We start from the raw sequence: 11,093 nt of genomic DNA on the forward strand, positions 1-11,093 counted from the left end.
GGCTCGGCCCAATCCCACAGTCAAACAACTCGGCCAACGGACCCAGACTTCCATCACCCCCGGCAACAGAAACACACGGTCCTTGGTGATTGCCAGCCCTAGACACGGACTCCGGGCTTCCTGTTGCCATCCTAACCAGGTCATCATAGTAACGCCGTCGTCCGCTTGTTGCTGTGGAGATGCGGTCATTGTCGCTGTAGATGTCACAGGCGTCCGGGTCGTCGTGGCGACAGCCAAAATATCGCATGACGTCCCGGCTGATGGTGTCAGCAAACCGAAGCAGCTGATTGGTCAGATCTGGCGAGCAAGGGCCGGGGCTTGAGAAAGCTTCCTGCTCCTCATCACCTTCCTCTTCCTCCCTGTCCTAATAATAATATTAATAATATAATAATCATTTATTTTATTTGCAAACAACAATCAAATCAATACGACACCATTTAAGATCAGAGATAAAGGTCAGAAGTTTAAAAAGAGTTATAAGGACTTACCTCCTCTTCCTCCTCCTCCTCCTCCTCCTCCCTCTCCTCTTCTTCCTCGTCCATGAGGGAATGTTGGAGGATCATGGGTAGATAGCAGGAGGGAGTGGCCGAGAGACAGAAGGTTCTGATGACACCTGCCGCCATCTTGACATTAATATTATCAGACAGAACATCAATCAGAACTGAGTGGTTAAAGACAGAACACCAATCAGAACTGAGTGGTTAAAGACAGAACACCAATCAGAACCGAGGAAAGAGACAGAACACCCAATCAGAACTGAGAACAAAGACAGAACACCAATCAGAACTGAGGACAGAGACAGAACACCAATCAGAACTGATGACAGAGACAGAACACCAATCAGAACTGAGGACAGAGACAGAACACCAATCAGAACTGAGGACAGAGACAGAACACCAATAAGAACTGAGGACAGAGACAGAACACCAATCAGAACCGAGGACAGAGACAGAACACCAATCAGAACCGAGGACAGAGACAGAACACCAATCAGAAGTGAGGACAGAGACAGAACACCAATCAGAACTGAGGGCAGAGTAAGAACACCAATCAGAACCGAGGACAGAGACAGAACACCAATCAGAACCGAGGACAGAGACAGAACACCAATCAGAACCGAGGACAGAGACAGAACACCAATCAGAAGTGAGGACAGAGACAGAAGACCAATCAGAACTGAGGACAGAGACAGAACACCAATCAGAACTGAGCGGTTAAAGACATATTTTTGGTTAGTTCTGAACCCTCCATTCTCTCCTCACCTCTCTGTCCTGTCTGCTGGCCTGGGCTGGTTCTGGGCTGGTTCTGGGGCTGTAGTGGACTGGGCCAGTTCTGGGCTGGTCTGGGGCTGTTGTGGGCTGTAGTGGGCTGTAGTGAGTAGTCCTAGTTGCCTAAGCTGGTTCTGGTCTAGGTCTTCTTGTCCGGGGTCAGGGTTAATAGGTCTTCCCGGTCTTTTAGGGTCTGGGTCCCAGCTGACTGACTGGTCCTGGTCTTCTGGATTTAGGGGTCTGTGTTTCCTCCTCTGGTCCTCTGGTCTGCTCTCTCTCCAGGCTGATAGAGGTCTCCTGCTGCTCACTGTGTTTCCTCCTCTGGTCCTCTGGTCTGCTCTCTCTCCAGGCTGATAGAGGTCTCCTGCTGCTCACTGTGTCTCTGTCTCAATGTCTCTCTGTCTCAGTGTCTCTCTGTCTCAATGTCTCTCTGTCTCATTGTTTCTCTGTCTCATTGTTTCTCTGTCTCAGTGTCTCTCTGTCTCAATGTCTCTCTGTCTCAGTGTTTCTCTGTCTCAGTGTCTCTCTGTCTAAGTGTCTCTCTGTCTCAATGTCTCTCTGTCTCAGTGTTTCTCTGTCTCATTGTTTCTCTGTCTCAGTGTCTCTCTGTCTCAATGTCTCTCTGTCTCAGTGTTTCTCTGTCTCAATGTCTCTCTGTCTCAGTGTCTCTCTGTCTCAATGTCTCTCTGTCTCAGTGTTTCTCTGTCTCAATGTCTCTCTGTCTCATTGTTTCTCTGTCTCATTGTTTCTCTGTCTCAGTGTCTCTCTGTCTCAGTGTCTCTCTGTCTCAATGTCTCTCTGTCTCATTGTTTCTCTGTCTCATTGTTTCTCTGTCTCAGTGTCTCTCTGTCTCAATGTCTCTCTGTCTCAGTGTTTCTCTGTCTCAATGTCTCTCTGTCTCATTGTTTCTCTGTCTCATTGTTTCTCTGTCTCAGTGTCTCTCTGTCTCAATGTCTCTCTGTCTCATTGTTTCTCTGTCTCAATGTCTCTCTGTCTCAGTGTGTCTCTGTCTCACTGTGTCTCTGTCTCAATGTCTCTCTGTCTCAGTGTTTCTCCGTCTCAGTGTCTCTGTCTCAGTGTTTCTCTGTCTCAGTGTTTCTCTGTCTCAGTGTCTCTCTGTCTCAGTGTCTCTCTGTCTCAGTATCTCTCTGTCTCAGTAGGTCTGTCTAAATGTGACTCCAGGGTCTGTTTCAGCATTCTCTGTATTTATAAGGGAGTGTGAGGCTGTTTCTCTGCTCTATGTGTCTTTATGTGTGTGTGTGTGTGTGTGTGTGTGTGTGTGTGTGTGTGTGTGTGTGTGTGTGTGTGTGTGTGTGTGTGTGTGTGTGTGTGTGTGTGTGTGTGTGTGTGTGTGTGTGTGTGTGTGTGTGTGTGTGTGTGTGTGTGTGGTCAATATTTGAGAGCAGGAGTTGGTCAAACACAACAGTATACAGTAGCGCCCGGCAACAAGAGGGAGGAGAGCACCTAATGGAACCTCTTCCAGGGGACAGTGGAGTGTTGTCACACACACACACACACACACACACACACACACACACACACACACACACACACACACACACACACACACACACACACACACACACACACACACACACACAGTGTGGTGGTCTTATCTCCCTGTGTAATTAGTGTCTAGTTGAAAGCTAAAAGGGCTTGAAATCAAATCTCACACCATTTTGACTTTTAGAGGAGGAACCTTTTTAAAACAACATCAAGATTATAAGGGACTCAATTCAGCCTTAAACAGCCAGATCCTCACAGACTGACTGTCCTAACCCTAACCCTAACCCTAACCCTTACAGACTGACTGTCCTAACCCTAACCCTCACAGACTGACTGTCATAACCATAACCATAACCCTCACAGACTGACTGTCATAACCATAACCCTAACCCTCACTGACTGACTGTCGTAACCATAACCCTAACCCTTACAGACTGACTGTCCTAACCATAACCCTAACCCTTACAGACTGACTGTCATAACCATAACCCTCATTGACTGACTGTACTAACCATAACCCGCATAGACTGACTGTCATAACCATAACCCTAACCCTTACAGACTGACTGTCATAACCATAACCCTCACTGACTGACTGTCCAAACCATAACCCTAACCCTCACAGACTGACTGTCCTACCCATAACCCTAACCCTAACCCTCACACACAGACTGTCCTAACCCTAACCCTAACCCTCACAGACTGACTGTCCTACCCATAACCCTAACCCTAACCCTCACACACAGACTGTCCTAACCCTAACCCTAACCCTTACAGACTGACTGTCATAACCATAACCCTCACAGACTGACTGTCATAACCATAACCCTAACCCTCACTGACTGACTGTCCTAACCATAACCCTCACAGACTGACTGTACTAACCCTAACTATAACCCTCACAGACTGACTGTCCTAACCCTCACAGACTGACTGTCCTAACCATAACCCTCACTGACTGACTGTACTAACCCTAACCCTAACCCTCATTGACTGACTGTACTAACCATAACCCTAACCCTCACAGACTGACTGTACTAACCATAACCCTAACCCTAACCCTCACAGACTGACTGTACTAACCCTAACCCTAACCCTCATTGACTGACTGTCCTAACCATAACCCTAACCCTCATTGACTGACTGTACTAACCCTAACCCTCACAGACTGACTGTACTAACCCTAACCCTCACAGACTGACTGTCATAACCCTCACAGACTGACTGTCCTAACCATAACCCTAACCCTCATTGACTGACTGTCCTAACCCTAACCCTCACAGACTGACTGTACTAACCCTAACCCTAACCCTAACAGACTGACTGTCCTAATCATAACACTCACAGACTGACTGTCCTAATCATAACACTCACAGACTGACTGTCCTAACCCTAACCCTAACCCTCACAGACTGACTGTCCTAATCATAACACTCACAGACTGACTGTCCTAACCCTCACAGACTGACTGTCCCAATCATAACACTCACAGACTGACTGTCCCAACCCGAACCCTAATCCTCACACACATACTGTCCTAACCCTAGCCCTAACCATCACAGACTGACTGTCCTAACCCTAGACCTAACCCTCACAGACTGACTGTCCTAACCTTAACTTACTGGCTGTCCTAACCCTAACAGACTGGCTGTCCTAACACTCACAGACTGGCTGTCCTAACCCTAACAGACTGGCTGTCCTAACCCTAACAGACTGTCTGTCCTAACCCTAACAGACTGGCTGTCCTAACCCTAACATACTGACTGTCCTAACACTCACAGACTGGCTGTCCTAACCCTAACAGACTGGCTGTCCTAACCCTAACAGACTGGCTGTCCTAACCCTAACAGACTGTCTGTCCTAACCCTCACAGACTGTCTGTCCTAACCCTAACAGACTGTCTGTCCTAACCCTAACAGACTGGCTGTCCTAACCCTAACAGACTGGCTGTCCTAACCCTAACAGACTGTCTGTCCTAACCCTCACAGACTGGCTGTCCTAACCCTAACAGACTGGCTGTCCTAACCCAAACAGACTGGCTGACTGCAGACCCCCTAACCCTGCAGAGTGTGTTGTCCTCTGGTCTGACCCTACAGAGTGTGTTGTCCTCTGGTCTGACCCTACAGAGTGTGTTGTCCTCTGGTCTGACCCTACAGAGTGTGTTGTCCTCTGGTCTGACCCTACAGAGTGTGTTGTCCTCTGGTCTGACCCTACAGAGTGTGTTGTCCTCTGGTCTGACCCTACAGAGTGTGTTGTCCTCTGGTCTGACCCTACAGAGTGTGTTGTCCTCTGGTCTGACCCTACAGAGTGTGTTGTCCTCTGGTCTAACCCTACAGAGTGTGTTGTCCTCTGGTCTGACCCTACATAGTGTGTTGTCCTCTGGTCTAACCCTACAGAGTGTGTCTAACCCTACAGAGTGTGTTGTCCTCTGGTCTGACCCTACAGAGTGTGTTGTCCTCTGGTCTGATTTATGTGTTTGGGAACATGCGATCAAAAGACCAATTGAAGCTTCAGTGCCTGATCACCCAAAAACATGACAGTACCCATCCACTTTACTCAGACATTTTTATATACTGAGTATACAAACATTAAGAACACCTGCTCTTTTGTTTCCTGTTTGGACCCCAGGAAGAGGAAACAGGACAGTACCCATCCCCCTTCACTCAAATCTCATCCTCCCAGAACACCTAACAGGACAGTACCCATCCCCTTCACTCAAATCTCATCCTCCCAGAACACCTAACAGGACAGTACCCATCCCCTTCACTCAAATCTCATCCTCCCAGAACACCTAACAGGACAGTACCCATCCCCTTCACTCAAATCTCATCCTCCCAGAACACCTAACATCCCCTTCACTCAAATCTCATCCTCCCAGAACACCTAACAGGACAGTACCCATCCCCTTCACTCAAATCTCATCCTCCCAGAACACCTAACATCCCCTTCACTCAAATCTCATCCTCCCAGAACACCTAACAGGACAGTACCCATCCCCTTCACTCAAATCTCATCCTCCCAGAACACCTAACAGGACATCCCCTTCACTCAAATCTCATCCTCCCAGAACACCTAACAGGACAGTACCCATCCCCTTCACTCAAATCTCATCCTCCCAGAACACCTAACAGGACAGTACCCATCCCCTTCACTCAAATCTCATCCTCCCAGAACACCTAACAGGACAGTACCCATCCCCTTCACTCAAATCTCATCCTCCCAGAACACCTAACAGGACAGTACCCATCCCCCTTCACTCAAATCTCATCCTCCCAGAACACCTAACAGGACAGTACCCATCCCCTTCACTCAAATCTCATCCTCCAAAACACCTAACAGGACAGTACCCATCCCCTTCACTCAAATCTCATCCTCCCAGAACACCTAACAGGACAGTACCCATCCCCTTTACTCAAATCTCATCCTCCAAAACACCTAACATCCCCTTCACTCGGGGAAAAGACTTCAACAGAAGAAAGAGAGATGCCTTGGAGTTGGGGTCAGGAGGTTATTCAACTGGTTTTGAGCCTCAAACCGTGTCCATATGTCTGTGTGTGTGTGTGTGTGTGTGTGTGTGTGTGTGTGTGTGTGTGTGTGTGTGTGTGTGTGTGTGTGTGTGTGTGTGTGTGTGTGTGTGTGTGTGTGTGTGTGTGTGTGTGTGTGTGTGTGTGTGTGTGTGTGTGTGTGTGTGTGGGTGTGTGTGTGGATGTGTGTGTGTGGGTGTGTGTGTGTGTGCCTTATCAGTTCATCCTGGCTCCCGTGGATTGCACTCTACTTAGTATCCACGTTACGTGCTGGTCTCTCTCACACACACACACACACACACACACACACACACACACACACACACACACACACACACACACACACACACACACACACACACACACACACACACACACACACACACACACACACACACACACACACACACACACACACACACACTGCAGTATTGGTTTTAGGCCTAAAGATCAATAGCTGCAATATGTCGGCTCTCAAGTCCTCAGACAATAAATGGCATATGCTGTTAGGCATGCACACACACACAAACCATGCACACACACACACACACACACACACACACACACACACACACACACACACACACACACACACACACACACACACACACACACACACACACACACACACACACACACACACACACACACAAACCATGCACACTAAAACATACACACACACACCCACACCACACTCACACACACACACACCACACACACAAACACACACACCACACACACACACACACACACACACACACACACACACCATGCACACTAACACATACACACCATTCACACACACACCACACACACCACACACACACACACACACACACACACACACACACACACACACACACACACACACACACACACACACACACACACACACACACACACACACACACACACACACACACACACACACACCATACACTCTCTGTTTTCCATGGGGGAAATTAGATGCATGGTGACTGGACCAGTTGTTAGATGATAACCTAGCTGATGATAACCTAGCTGATGATAACCTAGCTGATGATAACCTAGCTGATGGTAACCTAGCTGATGATAACCTAGCTGATGGTACCTTAGCTGATGATAACCTAGCTGATGATAACCTAGCTGATAATAACCTAGCTGATGGTACCTTAGCTGATGATAACCTAGCTGATGATAACCTAGCTGCCTCCTCTAACTCTACTAACCCAGTTGTTAGATGATAACCTAGCTGATGATAACCTAGCTGCCTCCTCTTACTCTACTAACCCAGTTGTTAGATGGTAACCTAGCTGATGATAACCTAGCTGATAATAACCTAGCTGATGGTAACCTAGCTGATGATAACCTAGCTGATGGTACCTTAGCTGATGATAACCTAGCTGATGATAACCTAGCTGCCTCCTCTAACTCTACTAACCCAGTTGTTAGATGATAACCTAGCTGATGATAACCTAGCTGATGATAACCTAGCTGATGATAACCTAGCTGCCTCCTCTTACTCTACTAACCCAGTTGTTAGATGATAACCTAGCTGTCTCCTCTAACTCTACTAACCCAGTTGTTAGATGATAACCTAGCTGATGGTAACCTAGCTGATGATAACCTAGCTGCCTCCTCTTACTCTACTAACCCAGTTGTTAGATGATAACCTAGCTGATGGTAACCTAGCTGATGATAACCTAGCTGATGGTAACCTAGCTGATGATAACCTAGCTGATGATAACCTAGCTGATGGTAACCTAGCTGATGATAACCTAACTGATGATAACCTAGCTGATGATAACCTAGCTGATGATAACCTAGCTGATGATAACCTAGCTGATGGTAACCTAGCTGATGGTAACCTAGCTGATAATAACCTAGCTGATGGTAACCTAGCTGATGATAACCTAGCTGATGGTACCTTAGCTGATGATGACCTAGCTGCCTCCTCTAACTCTACTAACCCAGTCGTTAGATGATAACCTAGCTGATGATAACCTAGCTGATGATAACCTAGCTGATGATAACCTAGCTGATGATAACCTAGCTGTCTCCTCTAACTCTACTAACCCAGTTGTTAGATGATAACCTAGCTGCCTCCTCTAACTCTACTAACCCAGTTGTTAGATGATAACCTAGCTGATGATAACCTAGCTGCCTCCTTTAACTCTCCTAACCCAGTTGTAAGATGATAACCTAGCTGATGATAACATAGCTGATGATAACCTAGCTGATGATAACCTAGCTGATGTTAACCTAGCTGATGATAACCTAGCTGATGATAACCTATCTGATGATAACCTAGCTGTCTCCTCTAACTCTACTAACCCAGTTGTTAGATGATAACCTAGCTGATGATAACCTAGCTGATGATAACCTAGCTGATGATAACCTAGCTGATTATAACCTAGCTGCCTCCTCTAACTCTACTAACCCAGTTGTTAGATGATAACCTAGCTGATGATAACCTAGCTGATGTTAACCTAGCTGATGATAACCTAGCTGTCTCCTCTAACTCTACTAACCCAGTTGTTAGATGATAACCTAGCTGATGATAACCTAGCTGATGATAACCTAGCTGATGATAACCTAGCTGATGATAACCTAGCTGTCTCCTCTAACTCTACTAACCCAGTTGTTAGATGATAACCTAGCTGATGATAACCTAGCTGATGATAACCTAGCTGATTATAACCTAGCTGCCTCCTCTAACTCTACTAACCCAGTTGTTAGATGATAACCTAGCTGATGATAACCTAGCTGATGTTAACCTAGCTGATGATAATCTAGCTGCCTCCTCTAACTCTACTAACCCAGTTGTTAGATGATAACCTAGCTGTCTCCTCTAACTCTACTAACCCAGTTGTTAGATGATAACCTAGCTGATGATAACCTAGCTGATGATAACCTAGCTGCCTCTTCTGACTCTACTAACCCAGTTGTTAGATGATAACCTAGTTGCCTCCCCTAACACACACACTTTACATATATGTTTCTATTGTGTTATTGACTGTATGTTTTCTTATGTGTAACTCTGTGTTTTTCTTTTTGTCCCACTGCTTTGCTTTATCTTGGCCAGGTCGCAGTTGTAAATGAGAACTCGTTCTCAACTGGCCTACCTGGTTAAATAAAGGTGAAATTAAAATAAATAAATACATTCCATTTGTACTGCCTGGATGAGCTAGCCTGGGAATCAGTCTCCTTAGCCTAATCCTGGGAATCAGTCTCCTGTACTCCCTGGGTGTTTCTCAATAGGACCCACTGGAGCCCATTCCATTTGTACTGCCTGGATGAGCTAGCCTGGGAATCAGTCTCCTTAGCTAATCCACTCCCTGCACTCCCTGGGTGTTTCTCAATAGGACCCACTGGAGCCCATTCCATTTGTACTGCCTGGATGAGCTAGCCTGGGAATCAGTCTCCTTAGCTAATCCACTCCCTGCACTCCCTGGGTGTTTCTCAATAGGGCCCACTGGAGCCCATTCCATTTGTACTGCCTGGATGAGCTAATCCAGCCTGGGGAATCAGTCTCCATTTGTACTGCCTAATCCACTCCCTGCACTCCCTCTCCCTGGGTGTTTCTCAATAGGACCCACTGGAGCCCATTCCATTTGTACTGCCTGGATGAGCTAGCCTGGGAATCAGTCTCCTTAGCTAATCCACTCCCTGCACTCCCTGGGTGTTTCTCAATAGGACCCACTGGAGCCCATTCCATTTGTACTGCCTGGATGAGCTAGCCTGGGAATCAGTCTCCTTAGCTAATCCACTCCCTGTACTCCCTGGGTGTTTCTCAATGTGCATACTACCTGCTCCACACTCTCATCCTCCCTACTGTATTACCTCACGCTCCATCGCCCCATTCACTTAACCTTATTCCAGCCAGGACAATGGCAACAAGAGAGATGAAACAAGATATACATAAAGCAAACGTTTTACTTCAGAATTATCAGATAGATATGTGAATCGTAATCTATCTAGGCAGATAGATATGTGAACCGTAATCTATCTAGGCGGCTAGATATGTGAATCGTAATCTATCTAGGCGGCTAGATATGTGAATCGTAATCTATCTAGGCGGCTAGATATGTGAACCGTAATCTATCTAGGCGGCTAGATATGTGAATCGTAATCTATCTAGGCGGCTAGATATGTGAACCGTAATCTATCTAGGCGGCTAGATATGTGAACCGTAATCTATCTAGGCAGCTAGATATGTCAATCGTAATCTATCTAGGGAGCTAGCTAGTGTTTTTACTTTTATTTTGCCGTTATTTTACCAGTTGACTGAGAACACATTCTCATTTACAGCAACGACCTGGGGAATAGTTACAGGGGAGAGGAGGGGGATGAATGAGCCAAATGTAAACTGGGGATGATTAGGTTAAACAGCTAGTTACAAATTACCCAAAACTAATGTTTTGCAAGGTAGAAGTCAATTATTTGTGGCTAGCTAGCTAGCCAGTTATCCCTACTGACTTACTATGGACTTACTGTACCCATTCACTCAACCTCCCTTCCCCTAGCCAGGACAATGACCATAGAGATGAAACAAGATGTACACAAAGCAAATCTTTTACTACATAACTATCAGTTAGCAATATGTAAATCATAATAATGTAGCTAACCAGATGGTATAACAGGCTAAAATGATCTATAACCAATGTTATCCAAGGTAGATGTCAATTATATGTGGGTAGTTAGCCACAAAGAATTGTTAGCTATCTGGCTAGCTAACAGTAGTAGCTAGCCAGTTAGCTCTATTGACTTACTATGGGTTTATGACCACCCAGAAACAGTGTTGCATCTTTTTGGG

This window comes from Oncorhynchus gorbuscha, unplaced genomic scaffold (assembly GCF_021184085.1).
Source record: "Oncorhynchus gorbuscha isolate QuinsamMale2020 ecotype Even-year unplaced genomic scaffold, OgorEven_v1.0 Un_scaffold_901, whole genome shotgun sequence".
Taxonomy (NCBI): Eukaryota; Metazoa; Chordata; class Actinopteri; order Salmoniformes; family Salmonidae; genus Oncorhynchus; species Oncorhynchus gorbuscha.